Here is a 24,719-nt window from a genome sequence, read left to right on the forward strand (position 1 = left end):
CGACACCTGCAGCTGTTGAAATCACGTGTCGAAACAGTGAGCGCTGCTGACAGCTCACACATTGCCCTTGATTTTGGTGTGCTAGCCGTAGCGCCGATATGGACAGGGGCGACTAGCGTCCCTGTCACTGAGCCTGCACTGCCAGTGTCTTACATGGGGGAAAAGCAGTATCGGCGCACAGAACGTGCGCTGATACCACCTATCCCCGATACCGACAGTTAATACATTTACCCTTTAAATACAAGACTGAGGATAGAAAGATTAAAAACTGGTCCGTCATAAATTGAATGGAAACAAATTCATTTTTTATATGTATAGGCATCGATGATGCCTATCTTAAGGTGCTTACGTGGTAGGGCCATCACAGTTTATTAAGATTTGCAGTCTGAGGATGGCATTTCCAGTTCAGGAGTTTTCCCTTCCAAGGAGTTGGAGGCTGTCCAACCAATGACTATCGACTCATTTTGTCATGCTGTTCCCATAGACGAGACAGTCTCTCAAATGGTGGATTCACTTAGAGAACCTGAACATGGGCAGGAGTCTCTTCATCCAGGCTTGGTTATGTCTGATGCCAGTCTCCGGGCATAGGGGGGCAGTTATTCTGAACCATCATTTTCAGGGGCTTTGATCCAGAAAGGAATGGACTCTTCCTATCAACATACTGTACTGAAATGAAGACCGGTTCGATACACTGAAAAAGGGAAGACCTATAAGAATCCATTTGGGCAGAGCTACAACAGTGGCATACATAAATCACCAGAGTAGGACAAAGAGTTCCCTGGCAATGAGGGAATCCTTTCAGATCCTGTCCTGGGGAGGAGAGTCATGTGCCGGCGATATCTGCTGTGTTTATTCCTGGAATAGAAAATTGGAGCAACTATTCATAGGGCCATTTCTCCAGGGGAATAGTCCTTGCACCTGAAAGTGTTCAACAGTCAGGTAATAAGGTGGAGTCAGCCAGAAGTAGATTTGGTGGCTTCTCGGTTCAACAACTAGACAGAAAAGTTTTATTGCAGAACAAGGTATCCATTGGCATTTGTGATAGATGCCATGGTGGACATTCCATCTGGCCTACATTTTTTTCCACCAATACTAATGCTTCTTCGTGTCCTCAAGAAGATAAAGAAAAAATGATTCCACTGATATTGGTAGCACCAGACTTGCCAAGGAACTCAGAAATATGGTCCAGGGCTCAGACTTCTACTTTGACAGATCTATTGTCTCTTCACTAATTGTTTTTCAGGACATTCATCTGTGAACTTTGATAGCATAGCTCTTGAAGTCAGGATTTTAAAGAAGAAAAGTGCAGTAGTATAGACTTAAGATCAAGGCAAGGAAGAGAGTACCCTAGTCTGGAAAAATTATATTGCATGGTGTGACAGTGTCTGCTTCATAGTTTTTCTTTACCAAGAATTCTTTCCTTTCTCGAGATGTGAGGGATCTTAGGTGAAGTTTTCTTAAGGTGCAAGTTTCAGCTCTATTTTCAGGAGAGAGTGGCATTAATTCTTGATATGAGGACGTTTTTACATAGGCATCCCATAGAGCCATCCATAAGATCTAAATCTTCTATTAGCTGTTCAGTTGCCACCTTTTGACCCTTTACAAGAGGCAAATTTGAAGTGGTTAACTTGGAATTTTTTTTTCCCTGGTAGCTATATTGTATCTTCGGATAGAATGGTATCAGAATTAGGAGCTTTATCATGTAAAGCTCTGTAATTTTTTTTCACGAAGAGAGGGCAGTGTTGTGTACACTTTCTTTTCAACCTAAGGTTGTATCAACTTTTCATCTTAAACAGGAAATGGTCATTTTGGTGTTGACTGGTTCAGGCAAAACAAATGGAGGATGTCAGTTAGCTAGGTTAGATGTTTAAAAATGTATCTGGAAAAGATGACAAATATTAGAAAAAGTTTACTTGTTCTTTACAATGCCAAGAAAAGAAGTTAGCCTCCATCCAAACAGCCTTTAGGCAAATGGATTAGAGCTACTATCAAACAAGCATATGAGGCTGGTCATGAGACCTGTTCAGGCTAAAATTGCAGCGCGTCATGGTGCTTCCATGGAGCAGTTATGTAGAGCAGCTTCATGCTCCTCTGTTCATACATTTTAGGTTTACAGGTTTCATAATTTTGTGTCCAAAGGTGCTGAGTTTGGATAAAGAGTATTACAGTCAGTTAAGGCTGAAATTATCCTTACCTAGGGACAGCTTTCGTACATCTCCATTATAGAAGTGTCCCCCAGATGGATGAAGGAGAAAATAAAATATTTTTGGTACTTACCAGTTAAATTTTTTTCTTCCATTGTCTAAAAGGATAAGGGTCTTAGCCAGTACTCTTTGAGTTATAAACCACCTAAAGTTTTCACCCAGGATATTGCTGTTGGTCAATGTTTGAAAGCAGAAACATTGTATCTTGTTTGTATTTTAATTTCTTATAGATTTCTAAATCTCACTGTAAATTGGTAATTTTTCAAGTACAGCATAGTTGAATAAATATATACAGATATCCTACAACATACGGTGAAGGAAACCTTTTAAGGGGATTGTATTGGGATCCCAGCGCTCTGAGTGTCGGCAGTCATAATATCGACACCGGCATCCCGATGCACAGAATCCCAACTCCTTGCAGGTAAGTACTCTAACCTTTGCTTAACCCTAAACCTTCCCAGTGGTGCCTAACCCTAACACCCCTCCCTGCAGCTTAACTCTAACCTCTCCCCAGTGGTGCCTATACTTAGCCCTCGGGCCCCTCCCCCGCGCAGTGTAATTCTAACCCTACAGCCAAAAGTCGGGATCCTGTGAACCGCATTGTGATGGGCATTCTGGCATCGGCCTCCTGAACAGTATCAGGATTCTGGCGTCGGTATTCCGACTGCCGGCATCCTAAATGCTGGTATGGTCACCACAGCCCCTTTTAAGCACTCAGACATCATAAAGTTACTTGCAATTTCACTTTTATATGTCGTATGCACCATATAAAAATACACTATTTTGACAAAGTGATTGGACACTGACGGCAAATAGATTGAGATTTTATTGACGACAGTACTTTGTAGGTTCACCACATGCAGTGATTACTGTAGACATCCTTTTTGACAAACTATCCACAAGTTCCTGGACAGTGGCAGGTGGTATGTTTGTCATTCCACCTTAAGTGCAGTGACCAACTGACACTAAAGCAGGTTGAGTCCTTCTAGAACGTAACTGTCGACTCTGTTTGTCTGAGAGGTTCTCAGTGGGGTTAAGATTTGGACCCTGAGCTGGCCAGTCCATTCGGGTCACCAAATTTTCTGTGTACTAGTCCAGCGTCGCTCTGGAATCATGACAGATGGCATTGTTGTCCTGATAAAATGATTTGTTGTAGCTGTAGAATTGCCACAATGTAGGGAGCACAGAGTTCTTCAGAACATCTCTATACTTAGAGTTAATATGACAATGCATTACAACTAGTGAACTCATGCCAAACCATCAGCATAACGCCACCACCTCCATGCTGTTCTGCAGGTACTGTACACTCTTGCATCAGACATTCTCTTGGCAGTTTTCGGGTGTGATACAGGAGAAAGACGTTATAAAGGTCGACTGTTAAAAGGACGATATGAAAAAGGTTTGATACTTAGAAAGTTTTTTTTTTTTATGTTATATTGTGTTTTTAAACATAGTTTTTCATCCAAATTTGTGAAATGCGTTCGCTTGCCACGCTTCGAGTAAATAGTTTGTGCCATGGATAAATGCAATAAAAGTTTTAAAAATAGAAGAAAACCCCAAAAAGCATGTGTTTGACTTTTTATGTCGACTTTTTGACAAGCAACTCTATTGGGTCGACCTATTGATTGTCGACCTTGTAACGGTCTGTCAGCCAGCCACCTCCCCAGTCTCCAATGCCAAACACGTCCATCCGTGATTCGTCACTCATTAACACTTGCCACCACTGTTCCACTGTCCAGTTTCTGTGCACTTTACACCATTATAAGTACTGGGCTGCATTCTTTGATTGTAAAGCACAATTGAATTTGCTGTCCTATAGAAGAAACTGTTAAATAAATAAATAAAATAAAATAAATAAATGAGAGGTTTATGATCAGCTGCTTGCCCATAATACCCAAGTGCATGGAACTCCCTACATAGTGTTCTTGTTGAAACTGGCACATTACTAATTAGTAGGCATTTGGAACTCGTGTGCAATGGTATGCATGGGATGACCCCTGTTCTTTCGCAGCTCCCTGGTTAGCACTCTCTGGTCCCTGGGTTGCAGTTTTGTGGTTCTTCCAGGGTTAGGTGAATCCCTGCAATGACTGTTCTTCCACGCATGGCAAAAGACAGTGGATTTAGGAACCTTCCTAACATCTGCAGTGCTTCTCTGACTCATACCACCGATTGAGCAGCATACGATGATCCCCTTTTCAAACTGTCAGCTCCATCAGGTAAGCCATTTCATTAGCAAATGATCTAATCAGTGCCCTTCTACCGGTTTTATACCTTCACGAGCACGTGTCTGCTGCAGGAACACACCAATTCGCTTGTGCTGGGGTGTCCAATTACTTTTGTCTACATAGTGTAGCTCTAATTTTGGGCACCCTGAACCTGATTGAGCCCCCACCAGGCACCCATTATTTGTGCACAACCAATCCTGAGGAGGCGAGCAGCAATGTGTACTTTAGACTGGTTTACTGATTTGTGCAGCTAAACCTCAGTGCTTTTATAAAAATATTCTAGTTCATGCACAATGTTTTAAAATAGGAACGCTACTTATTACAGTACAGCTATCCAAATGTATCCTTGTAAGTCTGTCTGTCTTATCGTTTTGGGCTCTTTTTTGAATTGTTGGACTCCGTAGGTGGAATTCAAATGTTATATTGGGTCCCCAGCAGCTATTCAAATGTTTCTGCCAGCGGGAGCGAGACTTTAATTTCAGCTCGCTGTCCCCGGGGGTGGCATTCTGAAATGTGTGAAAAGTGACCTGTCTGGGTGCCTAAACAGAACTTTTCACGTTGCACCCATTCCTTTAGTCTGCATTTGCCGCTTTACGCTGCTAAACCTGACTGATATTGGGGCGATCAGTGTGATAACAGGGGACAATGGAATATTGCCTCCGCGATCAGGCATGATTAAACAATTTGATTTCCCCCCATGATTGTGACTGGTCATTGCTGAACAGTTCAACTGTTATGGTGTGTACACACGGTGAGATTTTTTCTTACGATTTTGACTATATAGTCAAAATCGTAAGAAAAGTTAGTGCAGATCGCAAGGTGAAAGTCACCTTGTGATCCCGTTTCGATGCCGATGCGCGGTCGGCATCGCAGGAATAGATAGACTGTGCAGGCAAGTCAATTTTGACTATCTCTATAGAAGAGCTAGTCAAAATTGACACTTAGCCAAAATCGCACATAGTATTGCAAGCACATGAGTGTGCTTGCGATACTGACTATGTGCCGACCTGGCCCCTGTCGCATAGTGAGAATCGGGCATAGCCCGAATCTCACCGTGTGTATGGGCCATTACTTTTATTTATTTATGATTTTAAATTGTTTATTTTCTACACCTATAGCTACAAATATTACTTGCAAGGATATTTTTACACCGCTGCATTTTAATAACCAAGATGTTCCTGTTTTTAACCACTGTGTGAATCAACATTTTATGAGAGCCAAAATTATCTTGATCACATTTCCAATGTACAAACTTCAAATTTATCGTTCTAATCTGAACGATTTGAAGTCCTAAACATTGTCAAAAGTGAGGTTTTAAATGAACTCTCATGCAGAATTGTCACACAGATTAGGTACACACTATATGGTCTAGGCCCCACTGTGCAATAATCGGCCGAGCATCTGAAAATCAGCTGCTCTGCCTGATTATTGTACAGTGTATCTTACACTTTCTTGTCTAGATTGAGATGTTTATGAAACCAAAAACCTGCCAATTTGTCACCTAAATCAGACTGTTGGGAGGCATGACTAAGCTGTTCTCCCGGTACTGCCCTCTTCCTATATGGCATTGTGTTGAGAACTAGCAACTAAGGGGTATGCACAGTAAAATACTAGTTTTCATAATTTTTTATTTTTTTAGGTTAAGAAAAGAGATAAAAATGTGCTATTTAGAGCAGTGGTTCTCAACCTCTGTCCTCAAGTACCCCCAAAAGTTCATGTTTTCCAGGTCACCTAGCAGTTGAGCAGGTGTATTCATTACTCACTGACACATTTTAAAAGACCCACAGGTGGAGCAAATTATTTCACTTGCAATCCTGTGAGGAGACCTGGAAAACATGAACTGTTGGGGGTACTTGAGGGCCGCGGTTGAGAACCACTGATTTAGAGCACAAAAGGGGGAATTCAATTGTTTTGATCACAGCTTTAAGTAACGTGCGCCCGACAGAGCAATTGTCATGCCCAAAAGCCCCTGGTTCAGCTGCGTAAAGTCCTAATTAGAGCACCCAAACCATGCACTTTTTGACTATTTCTGCGGTCCACCTTAGAAGGGCGCAACTCAGGAGGGTGCAAGCGGATATTCGCTCCTGATTGGAGCAACAAATTAATTGCTCAAGCTGCTTGTTTTGTGCTGTTAGTAAAGTATCTGCTTGTAATTGGGAATATGTCACATTAGTCAAATGGACATTCCCTCTTGCTATTGAGATCTTCTCATATGCCCAGAAAAGGTTGAGCTTGGGGTGTGTAGTGCACTGCATATTCTCCTCGTCTGATGGGTTGTATTGTGTGTGCTGCATATGCAAACAGTACCTGATTCATGACGGTCTTGCCAGGTGTCATGAGCCGAGGGCTTAACTCCGGAGCCGGGTTCCGGAACTTTCCCACCTGGCTGTTGGCAGTGCGGCTGTGGAGAGATGCGGCGATGATGGTTTCCGGGAGGCAGGAGATTGGGGACGTGGGGGATGAAGGAGCGCACTCGTGTACCTGCAGCACTGGGGGCTGCCATGTTGGAGACCCAGTTGCACTGCATCCATTGGCTGAGCCAGTCCACAAGTCTTTGTTTTTCAGTGCTCTTCAGTCTCGTCTGCCAAGTATATATTCTTCAGTCAATAAGTCTTTATTCTTCAGTGTTCTTCAGCAAAGCATTCATTCCTCAGTCTTAATTTTTCGAAGTACTTTACCACATTTGGCCAGCATTCTTTCTTCAGTCTTTTTTCTTCAGAGTTCTTCAGCCACATTTGCTAAACAAGCACTTTAATCTTCGAGTCAACGTTGGTCTGTGACCTGCAGTTTAGCTCACCAGGCATATCTTCCCTGCCTCCCTTGACTTTGTTAGCCTCCTCTAGCGCTTTGAGTTTCATATGAAGGAATTACATTCGACCGTCTCAATTCCAACTTGTTGTGGCATCAACTTCTTCAGCAAACGCCCATGCACCTTCATCTCCAGCCCGTTGGGACAGTAAGCACTGGCGGAATGGATCCGACGGGTGATTAAGCAACTGGGATGATGTGACCACAGACATCCTGACTTGCCTATGCAAGCAGGAAGCTACATAATTGCAGTTGGTGCAGTTCGTGCAGAATGTCTTCTTGCTTAGATACACTTAATGTGGGTGTTACGACGCCCCAGGTGTCAGCACCTGCACCTACTCCTCCTTTGTCGACTCCCTCAGTGCCAGTTCCAGTCTCACGGTTACAGTTGCTGCCTTCTAGCAAGTTTAATGGAAGCCCGAAGCTATGCCGAGGATTCCTCAATCAGTGTGAGATTCAATTCGAGCTACAGTCTGCCAGTTTCCTGTCTGGCTGGACAAATATCATCTAACTCCTAACCAGACAAGCTTTGAAGTGGGCGTCTCCTTTGTGGGAAAAGACCGATCCTATCCTTTCGCAAGATTTGCAACGAGCCAGGCAGAACCACTTCGGCCTTTCTGGAGATTCTGCGTCTACGTCAGAGGCCCCAATTCCATTAGCTGTTAAGTAATTCAATTCTGCACCCTCTCTTGGGAGCTGAACTGGAATGAAGAGGCTCTCATTGCTTGCGTTCTGGAACGGGCTGTCTGATAGAATTAAAAAGATCTAACCTCTAGAATTAAAGATGATCTAACCACCCGGGGATGTTCCATTAAAACTCGACGATTTAATCTCCCTGTGTAATAAACTGGATTTATGGCACAGGGAACGTTGCTTGGAGAGGTCTAAAACCGAATGCCCCAGAACTCTGCCCAATCTCCCTCCTAGGCAACCCTCTCCTTCAACTGAAGAACCCATGCAAATCAGTAATTCCCGCCTTTCCAACAAGGAACATCCGAAACACAGAAGGGGAAAACTTTGCATGCACTGTGGCTCAGCAGACTGTTTTGTCAAGTCTTGCAGTCTTCGGCCGGGAAACTTCCACTCCTAGCTTTCGCAGGTGAGGTTAAGCCCTTGAATCACTTTCCAGGAAGGAGTCCGTTCTGCTCACGTGTTTGGAGGGTCCTTCATTTCACATCCCTGCGTTACTTGTTTCTGGAGCGGCAGAGCGTTTCATCACCTTTAGCTTTAGTTAAACACTCTGGAATACAGACTGTTTGTCTGGAATGGGCCATTTCTGTCACAGCAGTAGATGGAAATTACATCCCAGAAGGTATTATCACCCTCCACACTGTACCTCTTAAGATGAAGGTGGGAGCATTACATTTCAAGAATATTTCCTTCCTCGTGATTCCCAAAGCCTCTCCTAATATAATATAATATAATATAATATAATACTCGGGTTCCCCTGGCTGTGGAAGCACAATCCACAAAACGATTGGCAGTCTATGGAAATACTTGCCTGGGGAAAATACTGTTTCAAGAATGATCTATAGTCTGTGAGACCGCTCTGCACAACAAATTCTTCTAGTCTTACATCTGCCTACCAGTCTTTTCTAGATGTCTTTAGTAAACGAGGGGCTGACACTTTACCTTCTCGTCGGAACTTGTTGCCCGGTAAAACAACACATAGATACCAAATTTATACAGTCTCTACCCGAGACGCAAGTCATGTCTGAGTATATTCAAGAGAACTTGGATAAAGGCTTCATCTGACCATCTTCCTCGTCCGCTGGAGCAGGTTTCTTTTTTGTAAAAAAGGAGGACGTGGCCCTACGGCCTTGTATTGATTATCGGGGTCTTAATGAAATTACTGTTAAGAACCGGTATCCACTCCCTTTGATTCCCGAACTGTTCGACCGAGTGAAGGGGCCCATAGTCTTCACTAACTGTAGATCAACGCGAAGCCTACAATGTAATTTGTATTTGCTTTGGGGACGAATGGATGATGGCCTTCAACACTCGTGACGGGCATTACGAGTATCTCGTAATGCCCTTTGGTCTGTGTAATCCTCCAGTGGTTTTCCAAAACTATATAAATTAACTCTTCAGAAACTTGCTCTATAAATGCCTAGTGGTCTATCTGGACGATATTTTAATCCTTATTATCAAATCCCCACAGTGAGTGGACAAGAGAAAGAAACCAGTTATAACTAGGGTGCACACAACCCAACTAACATTTACACTTTATTAAGGGTTTAGTGAAGCTTCCCTGTATTAATATAATCCAATAAAGGCTTGAATGCCCACACAAAATTAATAGTTTGGATCAAGAAAAAAAATATTTTTGTCACTTTGGGACTAAAATGTCCTTTATTGTTTGACAAGCAAAGTATTAAAATCCAAAAAGTGAGAGAATGAAAAGAAAAACCAAATGCAGTGAATAAAGATTAAAAACAGTAGCAGATGCGTCCATTCATTTGTGTATTATATGTACTTTATTGCTCACACATTCATGAACCATGAGATACAGGCTGCGTAGGGTGCTGTGACAGTACTAATTCAGTAAACCTGATCTGTAATCATCCCATTGATCAAATGGTTTCTAAAGTAATAAAGCTGATGTCTTACAGTAAGAAAATGTTGCAATCAACTATTTAATGGTGATGATACAAAGTAATCATAACACATGTATTTAAATGTTGCAATGCTAATTCACTGCCACCGTTTACCAGCTGGAGATGAATAACCCATATTCACTGATACTATAAAGTAGCTAGAGGCAGATTGTTATAGCACTAAAAGTAATGTGGTCCAATTGTCCAGCTATATAGGAGCACTACAATGTACATACACTGACTCTACTCAGCAGCTGAAGATGGATATATATTCAAGTGTTACACCTCAGTACGTAATTCATACGTATAGATAAAGTGATGCTAACTCACTGCCTCTACAGAACAGTCACAATCACACCTTGAGAGCAGGCAGCATATACATGTGTGTAGTTTTGATAGTGGATTGCTTGCCAGCCGGGAGAGAATAGGAATTGGTATGCTATAAATTGATTGATTTGGTATATTCTCTAATTACGAGAGTTATTGTAGCTATAATAGTTTAGAGAAATGTCAGTCATAATCATCAGGTTATCCGCTGTACATGGTGTATTGGTGCAGTGGTTATGAGTCTGACGGGTTAGGTATAGGGCAAGGTTATTAATGTTCCTTTAGTGTCTAATGAACATCAATGTATGCTGTATGTTAATCATAGTTAACCCCCATTAGAGTAATATCATGCAGTGTACTGCGCTATATCTTTGATAATGGCCGATTGTCAGAATAAAGTAACCACAGATACAGTATCACTATCAGCACATTGGAAATACTGGCATGTGTTACACAATATCACACTGCAAATCTAATAGCAGTTGATGATCAGTGTGCGGTGACCGCATTCACTGTATCACTCACAGCACAGAGGGGAAATCCCTGTATGTGCTTGATAGTGTGCACGGTATACTGACAATAACGAGTTAGTGTGTGCCCAGTCTCCTGTTACATAACGGTCACATTAATTACTGCCCCACTGTGTATGCAGGCAGTACAGTAAATGTAGCGGCTGGTAGAGCTGGGTCACGGGTTGATTAGTTCAGCTAATATAGCATTCATATAATCCTTCGTAATAGATATCATAACCTAAATTCCTATATATTTTGCAGATCACAGGTTCATGAATAATTAAATGTTTAGTAAGTGTAGTTAGACGGAGGACACATCTCTACACCACCAATGCGCATTTCGCTCTAATAGGCTTCCTCAGGGCACTATAGTGAACGGCGCTCGCCAGATATGGTAGTTATATAGGGGAAGGAAGGATCGTGGCGTGACATGACATGAGTATGTATCAACCAATGTCTACCAAGAGAATAAGTTCAAATTTTGCGGCCGTTGCTTCAGTGGCCCGACCAGTGACGCTGTCTCTCATTCGGGTGTACTTAATCAGCTGGATCGTATCACTTTGGAAACAGCACTGCAGGCAATCCCTACGTTTGTACTATATAAATCTAAATTTATAGGATCGTATTGATGTTTATCAGCTCCATGTACTCATTTATATTATGAAAGATCGTTATTATCGTTCTGTAGTATTTCATAAAATATATCAAGTTAAATAAAACATAAAATGTCAAATATATTAAAGTGTAAATTATACTGTGCCTCATCCATATGTGGAATACATATGCAAGTATATGTATAACTGAAATGAACGTGATGTGTAAATAAAAATCAATTTGAGCAAAATTATGTGTAAAGTGTATGAATATATTATATAATGATGTAAATACAAAATATGTGCCCATAAATGGAGTTTAAAAAAGACCCTAATCTCCTATATAATAGTCAAGATCTGCCTGTGTGTATAACGCTGGGCGTGGCTGGAAGCTCTCATTGGGTTAGCAGCAGATCGATCACATCCAGTCCACAGCTGATTGGGTGAGAAACACAGACTCCGCAACACAGCACCTGGGCTGCCTGCCTGGAACCCCCGAGATGGCTAATGTAACAGAGTGGGTGATATCGCAGAGGGTAATGTCTGGATGCTGAATCAATGTAAAAGGTGACAGTGCTGTGTAGTGCAGTGTCACTGACACTGCACAGCATTCTCACCTTTTACATTGATTCAGCGAGTCAGTCAGTCCTGCCAGCCAGTCACTATTGTTAGCGCCGGTGTCCCAATGCGACGCATTACAGGTAAGTAGATGCACTAAATAAACTACAGCTCCCAGCAGCCCTTAGCGCCAAAGCATAGTGGCGCTAAGGGCTGCTGGGAGCTGTAGCTTATTGAGTGCATCTTCTTCCTTGTAATGCGGCACGTTGGGACACCGGTGCTAACAATACTGACTGGCTGCTTTCCTGGTGTGCGAGTCTTCGGGAGAACCACTGCCAAAGGGAGGGCTGCAGCTTAGCTGCTTCCAGGAGGAGAAGTATTACCCACCCCTCCCCTACTCGCAGTAACTCCGCGCAGTACCTCGGGACCCCTACACCCACCCCCACCTTCCAACACCCGCGGTGGCTCCGGACCCCCTCCCCCACCCGCAGCACCACCGCACCCGCCCCTCCCACCCGTGGCACCCCCGCAACTGCTCCTCCCTCACCCGCTATGGCTCTAGACCCCCACCGCGGCACACTCGCATTGAATTTAGTGTCCATTAAAATCCATTAACTAGAAATAAAATATTCCAAGTGAAAATTGGTCACTCGATTATGGCTTTATTATATATATTTTATATAGAATTGTTCGAAATAAATTGCCTACAGTCCACTCATCATGTGAACAAGTGCAAAAACAAAAAATTAATAAACACTAAAGTGGAAAAAACGTGAATAAATGCATAAACATGAACCATAAATAAATAATAGGTGATAGGGGAAAATAAATGTATATTTTCCTTAAATTCTGATAAACACAAGGATAAGTATCCATGGTCGTGAAATTAATGATAAATAGGGTGGTCTTCAGTTTGCCGACTGTTGGGTTCCCGGCGCACAGTATACCGGCGCCGTAATTCCGACAGCCAGCATACGAACACTTTTTCTCCCACTTAGGGGTCCACGACCCCCCTGGAGGGAGAATCCACTGTGCCCGCAGTGTGGCGAGCGCAGCGAGCCCGCAAAGGGCCCATTTGCGCTTGCCCAACTGTCTGTATGCCGGCGGTCGGGATTCTGGCGCCGGTATGCTGGCCGCCGGGAGCCCGGCCGCCGGCATACCCTACTACACCCTGATATAGGGGGTGATTCCGAGTTGCTCGCTAGCTGCTTTTAGCAGCATTGCACACGCTAAGCCGCCGCCCTCTGGGAGTGTATCTTAGCTTAGCAGAAGTGCGAACGAAAGATTAGCAGAATTGCAAATATAAATTTCTTAGCAGTTTGAGTAGCTCCAGACTTACTCAGCCATTGCGACCAGCTCAGTCCTTTTCGTTCCTGGTTTGACGTCACAAACACACCCAGCGTTTGCCCAACCACTCCCCCGTTTCTCCAGCCACTCCTGCGTTTTGCAACTCGAACGCCTGCGTTTTTCCGCACACTCCCATAAAACGGCCAGTTTCCGCCCAGAAACACCCACTTCCTGTCAATCACACTACGATCAGCACAGCGATGAAAAAGCTTCGTTATGCCGTGAGTAAAATACCTAACTTTTGTGTAAAATAACTAAGCGCATGCGCTCTGCGAACCTTGCGCATGCGCAGTAAGCGACTAATCGCAGTATAGCGAAAATCGGCAACGAGCGAACAACTCTGAATGACCCCCATAGTGCAAATATATAAAAAGCTGTTATGAAGGATACAAAGTGATAATAAGAGTGAAAAAATATATAGAAAATGTATAATAAATGATTGTAATATCACGGTTAATTATACTAATATTTCATCATCAATATGACCATTATTAAGCCAAACAAAACAAAGGGTGCAGGCAGGGCCGTTTCTTGGGGCAGGCGAGCAGTGCAACTGCACTGGGCGCTTGCCGCGGCACTAACTGTGGCTCCCTGCTTCCCCCTCCTATTTCTCCCCGAGTAACCCGCTCGGGGGGGCGGAGTTTCACGGAATGACGCGGTTGCGTCGTTACGTCACGACGCAACCCCGTCACTCCGCGAAACTCCCCCCAACCCCCCAAGCGGAGTACAGAGGGAGATCTCTCTCTCAATGTGTAAAATGGGGACACCTGCCGTAATGTGTGAAATGGGGACTCTTGCCTGTCGTAGTGTGGGGATTTAATGTATCAAGGGCATTGCAGTGTGTGGCATAATATGGTGCAGGGGGCATTACTGTGGGGCTTAATATGGAAGAATTTTTTTTTCCTGTGGTGGTCGTGATCTGTTGGAGCAGGGTCAAAAACTGGATTGTGAGGTAGTCTTTTCAGACGAGGCCATGCCCATTTAAATGAGGCCACACCCATTTAGATGAGACCACGCCCCCTTGCCGGGTGCGCGCGCAAGTTTTTTTTTTCCATATAGGTGTGTGTGGGGGTGGGGGGGGCACATTTTTTTATGTCATGGGGGGGGCGCATTTTTAAATCTCGCACTGGGAGCCAAATTGGCTAGAAACAGCCCTGGGTGCAGGCCATAGTGGATGGCCTATAATGATATCCCAACATTATAATCATCTCCAGGGAGATTACATGAAAAATAGAACCTATAACGTGAATGCAGTATTTTGGACTTAGAAAATGTTTTATATAAATTATGGGTCATTCCAGGGATGTTAAACCCATGAATGTTGCAACAAGGATATCAAATAGGACAAATGATATAGTTGGGTTTAATACACAGAACCCATATATTGCATAATCATGTAAGTTTGATACCCAGCATGTGCGCTTACGGTCAGTCAACAGACTGGGGTCAGTACCAAAGGTTAGTCCTAATGATGTTTCATGATATTCCTATTCTGTGTTGGACCAAACAGATAAATAATGAAATAAGAACTATTGTGTAAGATATACTACAGCATATTGGGCCTAATTCTGAGTTGAGTGTAGCAGCAAATTTGTTAGCAGTTGGGCAAAACCATGTGCACTGCAGGAGGGGCAGATATAACATGTGCAGAGAGAGTTAGATTTGGGTGGGATGTGTTTAAAATGAAATCTAAATTGCAGTGTAAAAATAAAGTAACCAGTATTTACCCTGCACAGAAACCAAATAACCCATCCAAATCTAACTCTCTCTGCAAATGTTATATCTGCCCCCCCTGCAGTGCACATGGTTTTGCCTAATTGCTAACAAACTTGCTGCTGCGATCAACTCCAATCAAGCATGTCCCATAATTGTGACGTCTATGATCACTAATCAAGACAAAAGAACTATCGATAGTTTATGGTCACATGATTAAATAAAATAGTGACCATATATGTCCCTTTGTTATACAAGTGTGGAACCTGGCATAGATGGTTCCAGTCGCTCCAAACCCTAAGGTAAGTATCGTACTGGTCATTTAACATATGTTGAGCCCATGAATGTTGTAAAAGAAATATCCACAGGGCAAATGACATAATTAGATTTAACATGGTGACCTTATATGCTCCAATGTTATACAACTATAATATCCAATCTAGTTTTTAAAATAGATGTTATACAGGTGCTTTCAACAATTTCATATGACAATATACTTATATCAAGCACATACAGGGATTTCCCCTCTGCTGTGAGTGATAGTGAATGCGGTCACCGCACACGGATCATCAATTGCTATTAGATTTGCAGTGTGATATTGTGTAACACATGCCAGTATCTCCAATGTGCTGATAATGATACTGTATCTGTGGTTACTTTATGCTGACAATCGGCCATTACCAAAGATACAGCGCAGTACACTGCATGATATTACTCTAATGGGGGTTAACTATGATTAACATACAGTATACATTGATGTTTATAAGACACTAAAGCAGGCATGTCCAAACTGTGGCCCTCCAGGTGTTGTGAAACTACATATCCCAGCATGCCCTGACACAGTTTTGCTGTCAGAGAATGCTAAAGCTGTGTCGGGGTATGCTGGGATGTGTAGTTTCTCAACAGCTGGAGGGCCGCAGTTTGGACATGCCTGCACTAAAGGAACATTAATAACCTTGCCCTATACCTAACTCATCACTCATATCACCACTGCACCAATACAGCATGTACAGCGGATAACCTGATGATTATGACAATAAGTGACTGACATTTCTCTAAACTATTATAGCTACAATACCTCTCCTAATTGGATAATATACCAAATCAATCAATTTATAGCATACCAATTCCTATTCTCTCCCAGCTTGCACGCAATCCACTATCAAAACTACACACATGTATATGCTGCTTGCTCTCAAGGTGTGATCGTATTGTCACTACAATTACACTTCCATTACTTTTGATGTATAAGTGCACTACCATTGCATAGCTGGAGAACTAACTTACACTTTTGTGAGTCTCATATATAACACGTTAAAAGCACCATAAACAAGACTTGTTCACAGCTATTGGGGTACTGTGTGAGGATATTGTAGCAGGCATCAGCTTGCTATTATTTACTACACACTAACATGAAGCCCTAAGTTTCAACAGCTGGACAAGTATCGTATCACCTCTATGGTTTTAAAAATATGTCTCTGACTGTTCTGTAGAGGCAGTGAATTAGCATTACTTTATCTATACATATGAATTACCACTGAGGTGTAACACATATATATCCATCTTCAGCTGCTGGGTAGAGTCAGTGTATGTACATTGTAGTGCTCCTATATAGCTGTACAATTGGACCACATTACTTTTAGTGCTATAACAATCTGCCTCTAGCTACTTTATAGTATCAGTGAATATGGGTTATTCATCTCCAGCTGGTAAACGGTGGCAGTGAATTAGCATTGCAACATTTAGATACATGTTATGATTACTTTGTATCATCACCATTAAATAGTGGATTGCAACATTTTCTTACCGTAAGACGACATCTTTATTACTTTAGAAACCATTTGATCAATGGGATGATTACAGATCAGGTTTACTGAATTAGTACTGTCACAGCACCCTACGCAGCCTGTATCTCATGGTTCATGAATGTGTGAGCAATAAAGTACATATAATACACAAATGAATGGACACATCTGCTACTGTTTTTAATCTTTATTCACTGCATTTGGTTTTTCTTTTCATTCTCTCTCATACTTCTTGGATATTAATACTTCGCTCGTCAAACAACAAAGGACATTTTATTCCCAATTTGACATATATTTTTTTCTTGATCCAAACCATTAATTTTGTGTGGGCATTCAAGCCTTTATTGGATTATATTAATACAGGGGAGCTTCAATAAACCCTTTTATATATTTTAAATGTTAGTTGGGTTGTGTGCACCCAAGTTAGAACTGGTTTCTTTCTCTTGTCCCCTCACTGTGGGGATTTGATAATACACTGCTCAAAAAAAATAAAGGGAACACTAAAATAACACATCCTGGATCTGAATGAATGAAATATTCTTATTAAATACTTTGTTCTTTACATAGTTGAATGTGCTGACAACAAAATCACACAAAAATGATCAATGGAAATTACATTTATTAACCCATGGAGGTCTGGATTTGGAGTCACACTCAAAATTAAAGTGGAAAAACACACTACAGGCTGATCCAACTTTGATGTAATGTCCTTAAAACAAGTCAAAATGAGGCTCAGTAGTGTCTGTGGCCTCCTCGTACCTGTATGACCTCCCTACAACGCCTGGGCATGCTTCTGATGAGGTGGCGGATTGTCTCCTGAGGGATCTCCTCCCAGACCTGGACTAAAGCATCCGCCAACTCCTGGACAGTCTGTGGTGCAACGTGGCATTGGTGGATGGAGCGAGACATGATGTCCCAGCTGTGCTCAATTGGATTCAGGTCTGGGGAACGGGCAGGCCAGTCCATAGCATCAATGCCTTCGTCTTGCAGGAACTGCTGACACATTCCAGCCACATGAGGTCTAGCATTGTCTTGCATTAGGAGGAACCCAGGGCCAACCGCACCAGCATATGGTCTCACAAGGGGTCTGAGGATCTCATCTCGGTACCTAATGGCAGTCAGGCTACCTCTGGCGAGCACATGGAGGGCTGTGCGGCCCCCCGAAGAAATGCCACCCCACACCATTACTGACCCACTGCCAAACCGGTCATGCTGGAGGATGTTGCAGGCATCAGAACGTTCTCCTTGGCGTCTCCAGACTCTCTCACGTCTGTCACGTGCTCAGTGAGAACCTGCTTTCATCTGTGAAGAGCACAGGGCGCCAGTGGCGAATTTGCCAATCTTGGTGTTCTCTGGCAAATGTCAAACGTCCTGCACGGTGTTGGGCTGTAAGCACAACCCCCACCTGTGGGCGTCGGGCCCTCATACCACCCTCATGGAGTCTGTTTCTGATCGTTTGAGTAGACACATGCACATTTGTGGCTTGCTGGAGGTCATTTTGCAGGGCTCTGGCAGTGCTCCTCCTGTTCCTCCTTGCACAACGGCGAAGGTAGCGGTCCTGCTGCTGGGTTGTTGCCCTCCTACGGCCTCCTCCACGTCTCCTGATGTACTGGCCTGTCTCCTGGTAGCGCCTCCATGCTCTGGACACTACGCTGACAGACACAGCAAACCTTCTTGCCACAGCTCGCATTGATGTGCCATCCTGGATGAGCTGCACTACCTGAGCCACTTGTGTGGGTTGTAGGGAGGTCATACTGGCACGTGGAGGCCACACACACTACTGAGCCTCATTTTTACTTGTTTTAAGGACATTACATCAAAGTTGGATCAGCCTGTAGTATGTTTTTCCACTTTAATTTTGAGGGTGACTCCAAATCCAGACCTCCATGGGTTAAGAAATTTGATTTCCATTGATAATTTTTGTGTGATTTTGTTGTCAGCACATTCAACTATGTAAAGAACAAAGTATTTAATAAGAATATTTCATTCATTCAGATCTAGGATGTGTTATTTTAGTGTTCCCTTTATTTTTTTGAGCAGTGTATATTCTAATTTAAACCAGTTGGCAGCACCATCAGAACCTTTAGTTGCATATTAATGTAGACCATTTGTTACTTATATACAGACTTGTTATAAATATCGGATAAGGTACCCAAACTCCCTAGCTGCAACAGTGTTATTTGCATCTTGGTGCGGGTTACTCTCCAGAGACGGTGGGAATTTAATCTCTCCGTTCCTGGAACTTTAAAGAAGATTAAAATATATATTTTTGCAACGATCTCGAGTCTCATCGGGCAGAAGTTAAGGAAGTGTTTACCCACTTGGGGAACAACCGCCTGTTTTGCAAGTTTGAAAAATTTACCTTTTGAGGTGTCTTTTGTTCCATTCCTTGGTTACATCATTTCTGGAGTCGACTTAAAGATGGATCCTGCCAAAGTCCAAACTATTTGGGACTGGCCTGTACCCTCCACTCTTAGTGGAATTCAGCACTTTTTAGGTTTCGCCAACTTCTATAGGAAATTTATAAAAAATTACTCTTCGATTGTAGCACCCATCACAACTCTAATGCAGAAGGCAGCAAACCCTGCTATCTGAGAACAAGAATGGTTAGCTATTAAATTAGCCTTTGAAGAGGGGAGGTACTTGCTGGAGGGGCTGTACATCTGATTTCTGTATTTACGGATCAGAAAAACTTCCTGTATCTTCAGACTGCACAGTGCCGTAATCCGCATCAGGCCAGGTGGGCACTTATCTCCACATTTTTCAATTTCAAACTTATTTACTGGCCGGGTACGCTAAATAAGAAGTCCTAACACAAACTCATTCTTTAAGTTCCAGTGAATCCTCTGACCGTACAGAAAGGCAGCCCATTGTAAAAACCGGCATCATTTCTGACAACACTTTTCTCCCCTACTCCTCCGCCTGGAAGAACTGTTGTAACTCAGAAGTTCCTGAATAAGCTGCTCTCGTGGGCTCATAATTCGTCCTTCATGGGTCATGCCGGGAGACTTAAAACACTTGAATTTGTTCAACGATCCTTTTGGTGTCCACTTCTTAAGTCTGATTTGCAAGATTTTATAGCTGCTTGTCCAAAGTGCGCACAACACAATCACCCCAAGGGTTCTCTACAAGGATGGTTACATCCATTACCTATACACATCCAACCATGGACCCATTTTTCTCTGGATTTTGTTATGACGCCATCTAAGGATCGAAACACCATCTGGGTCATAGTAGAACGCCTTTTGAAAATGGCACATTTTATCCCACTTACGGGAGTTCCATCAGCATCACAACTGTCGAAACTGTTCATCACAGAAATCTTCAGATTGCATGGCTTACTTCTGGTTATTTCCTACTGTGGTCCATAATTTGTTGCTGAACTCTTGAAATCGCTCTGTTCATCAATAGGTATTAAAACCACCACTTACCATCCACAGACAGAAGGGCAAACGGAAAGAGTGAACAAAGATTTGGAGACTCTTCTGTAGTTATTCATGTCCTCCTCCCAAGATGATTGGCAGAATTTGCCCATAATAACCTCTTCCACTCATGTTCTGCTGTAACTCCATTTTATACCAACTATGGATTTCATCCTCGAGTCCCGGAATTTCAACCTTTACCTGCTGTCGAAGTCCATGCTGCAGATCAAGCTCCCTATCAACTCTCAAGATTTGGAAACAAGTGCATGGGTCCTTGATCAAGACTTCCAAGCGATATGAGTTTCATGCGAATAGAAAGCAGGGGGCAGTTCCTAGTCTCAAAGAAGGGGATAGAGTGTAGGTCTCTACACGTAACTTGACACTTAGAGTTCGGTCTAAGAAATTTGCTCCTAGGTTTATCGGGCCCTTCAGGTTTATTGGTCATCTTCAGTACCTTTTATAGACTGGAAGGGATATGGTCCAGAGGAGAGATCTTGGGTTCCTGCTGAGGACATCCATGCTCCTAGATTAAGATCTTTCATGTCAAGAACCCTACCAAGGCCTGTAGGGGTGTCTGGAGTCCAGCCTCAAATGGAAGGGGGGTGTTGTCATGAGCCGGGTGCTTACCTCCGTAGCCGGGGGTCTGGGGCTTGCCCAACCGGCTGCTGGCGGTTCGGCGTGGCCATGGAGAGACGAGTCATCGCTGGCGGCGATGAGGGTGCAGCTTCCTGGAGGCAGGAGAAGGGGAACCCGGCGGGTGAAGGAACGTGCTCATGTGTGTCTGCAGCACTGGGGGCTGCCATGTTGGAGACCCAGTTGCACTGCATCCAATGGCTGAGCCCAGTGGGACGCTCAATCCAATCATAGGCAGCTTCCTCTTTTAAAAGGGGTCAGCCCACTCTTTCATGTTGCCAGTGGTTACTGCACTGTGCAGAAGCTCCAGCTCTGAGCTCCCTGAGGAATTTCTTGTGATTCTCCTGTGCTACAAGGGTCTCTTGCTCCACTCTTCAAGTATTCTCTTTACCGCTCGCTACACCTTTGCCAGCGGCTTCTTGGTTCCACGACTTACAGCCGCCCGCCCTCCGGCGGTGTCCCTGAGTGGTCTGTGACCGTTGGGTGGCCTCTCAGTCATCCGCAGTGCCCTTCAGTCACGACTATCCGGCCTTCATTCATCAATTTTCTAGTATACATTCCTCAGTCCGCTAGTCTTTGTTCAGTACACTTCGGTCACGTCTGCCAGGTAGACATTCTTCAGCATGCAAGTCTTTATTCTGCAGTGTTCTTCAGCCATGTTCACCAAGCATTCATTCTTCAGTCTTCATTTTTCGGAGTACTTCAGCCATGTTTTCCCAGCATTCATTCTTCAGTCTACATTCTTCAGCTACATTTGCTAAACAAGCACTTTAACCTTTGAGTCTGTTATCTGTGACCTGCAGTCTAGCTCACCAGGCATATCTTCCCTGCCTCCCTGGACTTCTTTAGCTGCCTCCTAGCGCTCTGAGTTTCATGAGAAGGAACTGCATTCGACCTCCTCAATTCCTACCTGCTGTCCACTTCTTCAGCACACACCTGACCAACCCAGTGATTTGGAAAGAAAGAGCGCGACCCGGCACTGATCTTGCCAAAATTAAAGTCAAATATAAGAGAACCAAAAATTGGACAATTGGGACTTATTACATTAAGTCATCAAATCTAAGTCCAGTTTGGTGGTGCGCCCAGAGCCAGGTAAAGCATAGGTCAAATAGAGAGAGAGAAAGAAGGCTCTTGTGTGGGCGCACTCTTGTTACTTGAAATTTATTTTAATAGGTTTTAGTTAATCATGAAATATACTGTTAAGACATACTTTATTGAAATATTAATTTAAAAACAATCTGATTACCCATAAAGAAATCCATGATCCAAGTTAAATATAGTGAAAAATTGTGATGTGTATATAATGAAAAAATATAAAAATGTCCTGGTCCTGTCTCACAGAGTGTGATAAGAGAGGCTGTAGACAATTTAAAGTCTTACACCCGTTTCAGCTCGACCAGTACAGACAATCTGTATTAATGAGACCACTGTGTGGTTAATTAGGTATTATGTCTGCATGAAGAAGGTCAGAATATTGAAGGAGACAGTACCAAGTCCATACCAGGCACCAGGACTGCACAAATTTAAGGTTATAAAGTACTCAAAAGATCATATCCAATAATTCTTTGTTATAACAGTAACAAGAAGTTGTTTGAAGGATAAGTGGTGATACTGCTGTTGGTGTCATATGACGCACATCATATAAAATGATTCCTGCTCTACAACACTGGGTATTCCCTGTGAGTCTCCTCCTCAGGTACTGACTCAGCCCAACACTGTTTAGCTTCCAAGATCGGACGAGATCGGGCACTGGCAGTGTGGTTTGATAGTAGAGAAGGTAGGTGGTTTAGACACCAATGAGAGTGCACCTAAATAACAGAGTGTGACAATAGTCACATAGGAAACGTGTGGATCTGCTTTCTACGTTAGGCTGGATGCACCGGTGTCCACTGCTGTGGTACCGTGCACCCTGGATCGTAGATGAGAGTCCACGGATATGAAAGAAATTGAATGAAAAGGAAATCACCAAAATTAGCCAGATAAAATATAATATATCAGCGTGATTCCAGACCAGAAAAGGTAACTGCAAAACTAAAGACATATATATATCATATTGATAATGAGACCTTTATATTAGTTATGTAGTTGTTATCCCACATGCGAAACACACACTGTACACACTGTATAGGTGCCTGCTGATAGTGTCTAAAATGACCTATTAATAACAATTGCTGTTTACACTTTTGAAACCATATGAAAGAGGGGGATTGAAGTTAGCCTAACGTATCAGTAGAATTATTAAACTGGCTACAAAGTATATACAATTTGTGTAGATAACAGAAGGAAGAAATGAGACGCACATATATATGGACTTGGAGTAAGCCTGTCAGAATCTTCTTAGAAAAAACACTTATCTATGGTCAAGTAGATATATTAATTCTTTTTGATCTATATGTATAGAACATCTCCAGAATTGACCCGAATTGGAGATAACAAGAAAAATTGTTATTGGCATATACATATGTGTGGACTCCAAATCAGGCTGTCAACAACACTATTGTCTATAATTAGGTAGACAGATCGATAGTGTGGATCATCTCCGGGATTGACCCATACTGGAACTGACAAAAAAAAGTGTTAATGCAGGCACACAAGGTGTGCATAACCTGTAAGCGTTTCAGCAGTGAGGGTATAGCTCCATGTGCTAGGACTGGCGCCGGTGGACCCGCTGTATCCTGTAAAACGCGTTTCACCCCGCAGGGCTTGTTCACTTCCTGGATACAGCTATAGGGTAAGCGGGGAAGTATAAAAATGCTACACACTGTGGTGGAGCCAATGGGTGCGGGCGCTCCGTAATTAAGGGAGGAGTTAGGGTGTGGACACCCCTTATTGTGGGAGGAATTGAAATCCCATATATTGATGCTGCTTTCGTCCGCGGTAGTGTGAAATAGGGCAATGTGATGCTCAGAGTATTCGGAAGCGACATGCATCACTTAACGGATGCTGTCGTGGGTGCCGCTTACATCAGCGGCAACAAACAAAACGGGGGGAGGTTAATCCTCAGAGTGGCATATGTGACATGCATCACATGATGGAGGCTATTGGGGCCATATTGAGAAAGGGCAAGGTGTAATAGTTTTAAGCAGAAAGCAATAATGTATATGGGCAAAGCAAGAATAGTCCCAAATGATTTGGAGTGACTGATAGGTAAAAGTGACAGGTGCCCACCATGGGGAATTTTAATATTAATAAGTCATAGTTATTCTTGGCAAAAAATAATGAATATCAGCTTATTGACATATATTATCAAAAAGACATCATTATAATATAAAAAAAACCATATTGAAGAATGATAAAGTGAGGTATTTTAAGCCAAACTGGATTCGTCTTATAACAAATGGCAGGTTAATAGAAGATGGGGATACCGGGTGCCTGTTATAAGGGATATCAGGTATATGTGCTATTGAACATGATGACAATTGCAGGCTCTTAGGGCTAAGCGTGTAATATAAGGGGGACATTGAAGTGATATGTGAAGGATCATGGTGAAAAGGGGAAAAAAAGGAAGAGGGGGCATTATATATTGGAAACAGGAAATGAATACAGTGTGTAAAAAATGAGAAAAAATGTGTATGTGAATAAAGTGAGTTAGTTATGAGGTGAAGAATGTATTAGGGAAAAGAACAATTGATGAAAAGGATGTTAATATATTGAAGTGTGGCAAAAAATGATATTATTGCATTAGACTTGTGTATGATGGTAATGATTGAATAAATGTGAAGATTATTATGACAAGAATTAGGAGAGGAAGTGAGAAATTGCGAAACTGTGAAAATGTGAAAAAGTAGGAATTGTGTAGGGTGAGTGGGATAAAAGCAAAATGTACGCATGTGTGGTGCTGATATGGAAAATAAAGGGTATTGTAGGTGCACTGAGCGGTGAAACAAAATGTAAATAACTGATTAATAATTGGACAGTAATGTGTCAAAGAGTGAGTTGGAAAGTCTATGAGGTGGTGAAGAAAATAGGCCACCA

At 42.8% G+C, this 24,719-nt stretch overlaps 1 protein-coding gene and 1 pseudogene across 6 annotated transcripts in view; one reads left to right on the forward strand and one right to left on the reverse strand.

The window, feature by feature from the left end:
• Positions 1 to 24,719, forward strand: part of LOC134958057 (transcription factor 20-like) — a 325,652-nt gene that overhangs the window by 91,711 nt on the left and 209,222 nt on the right. Inside the window, exon 3 of one of the 6 annotated variants that reach the window (XM_063940406.1) lies at positions 3,501 to 3,603. The exons of the other annotated variants lie outside the window; for them this stretch is intronic. The gene's annotated coding sequence lies outside the window, so the exon portion shown is untranslated. The remainder of the gene's footprint in view (positions 1 to 3,500; positions 3,604 to 24,719) is intronic. 6 annotated transcript variants of the gene reach the window in all.
• Positions 22,400 to 22,518, reverse strand: LOC134964319 (5S ribosomal RNA; annotated as a pseudogene).

The sequence above is a fragment of the Pseudophryne corroboree genome, chromosome 9 (assembly GCF_028390025.1).
Source record: "Pseudophryne corroboree isolate aPseCor3 chromosome 9, aPseCor3.hap2, whole genome shotgun sequence".
In the NCBI taxonomy this organism is placed as follows: Eukaryota; Metazoa; Chordata; class Amphibia; order Anura; family Myobatrachidae; genus Pseudophryne; species Pseudophryne corroboree.